General features: G+C 37.8%; 1 non-coding gene across 1 annotated transcript; it reads left to right on the top strand.

The window, feature by feature from the left end:
• Nucleotides 1-225: 225 nt before the first annotated feature.
• On the top strand, nucleotides 226-332 carry LOC133787390 (small nucleolar RNA R71). The gene has a single exon (XR_009872415.1). It is a non-coding gene; the product is annotated as a small nucleolar RNA R71 (small nucleolar RNA).
• The last annotated feature ends 1060 nt before the right edge of the window (nucleotides 333-1392 follow it).

Here is a 1392-nt window from a genome sequence, read left to right as displayed (position 1 = left end):
GTCAAAGCAGTAATTGCATCAAGTTCATGTACCCCATCTACCATTCTAACCCCAGATGAGCTCTCATCAGACCACTGATGATTGTTTGTGGCCATGTCCTCTAACAGTTCATAAGCTTCATTGGCACTCTTACTCATGAGTGCCCCACCAGCTGCAGCATCAATAATTGTTCTTGTTGTACCACACAACCCATTGTAAAAATTGTGGACCAACATCCACTTTTCTATACCATGATGGGGACATTTTCTCAATAGCTCCTTAAACCTTTCCCAAGAGTCATACAAAGAATCACCATCCAGCAGATAAAAATTATTAATCTCCCCTCTCAATTTTGCAGCTTTTGATGGAGGAAAGAACTTGGAAAGGAATTTCTGAGCCAAATCCTCCCAAGTATTTATCGAATCAGATTGAAGGGAGTTCAACCAACTCTTAGCTCTTTCCCGCAGCGAAAATGGGAAGAGCCTCAACCTGATTGCATCATCGCTCACTCCATTATACTTGAAGGTATCACACAACTCCAAGAAATTTGCCAAGTGCATATGGGGGTCTTCAAAAGGAAAACCACCAAATTGGACAGTGGACTGCTCCATTTGCAAGATCGCCAGCTTAATCTCAAAATTATTGGCCTCCACAGCTGGCGGTCTTATACAGTTTTGTACTCTCGTAACAATGGGCAGTACATAGTCTCTCAGCCTCCTTGCAGCAGGATGTGGAGCCTAACCTTGAATAACCTCGAGAACCGCATTATTCCTGTCATTCTGTGCCATCTCCACAGTCTGACGAGCCAACTTCTTGTTTCTTCTGTATTGTTTGCAAACCTTCTCAATTTCAGGATTAACTGGCACAAGGTTATCTTCTCCTTTTCTGCTACGCATATAACCAAACTACCTGAATTTGACAAAGAAACGCAGCTGAAATAGGTTAGAAACAAGACAAAGAACAACCAAATTAGAAATAAAATTAATTAGACTGATATTGATAGTTTTCAGTCCCCGGCAACAACGCCAAAAACTTGTTGTGAAATTTATTGCTACGCAAGTGCATGTATTGCAAATTAGTAATAATCTTAGTAAAACCAAGTATCTTCCTCAAGGACTGAATCACCAATTACCAATCAATTAATCATTTTGTTTCTATTTGGTCAATTAAACTTTGATTCTTGTAACAATGTAGAAGAAAATATAAATTGCAGAAACAATAATTAAGAACTCAATAAAAACAATAAGTATTAGAAAAAACCTTGAATTCAAATAATAAGAGAGTAATTAGGGCATTTAATCTCATCAACTATCCTCCCTATTAATCCCTAATACAAGTTACCAATTTCTTCTTCTTTCTTCCTATTTCAATTAACGAGTTGACAAAAGCAGCTTATAATCATGTTATGAATTA

This window comes from Humulus lupulus, chromosome 6, assembly GCF_963169125.1.
Source record: "Humulus lupulus chromosome 6, drHumLupu1.1, whole genome shotgun sequence".
NCBI lineage: Eukaryota > Viridiplantae > Streptophyta > Magnoliopsida > Rosales > Cannabaceae > Humulus > Humulus lupulus.
Note: the sequence above shows the minus strand (reverse complement) of the source record. Positions and strands in the feature narration are given on the sequence as shown.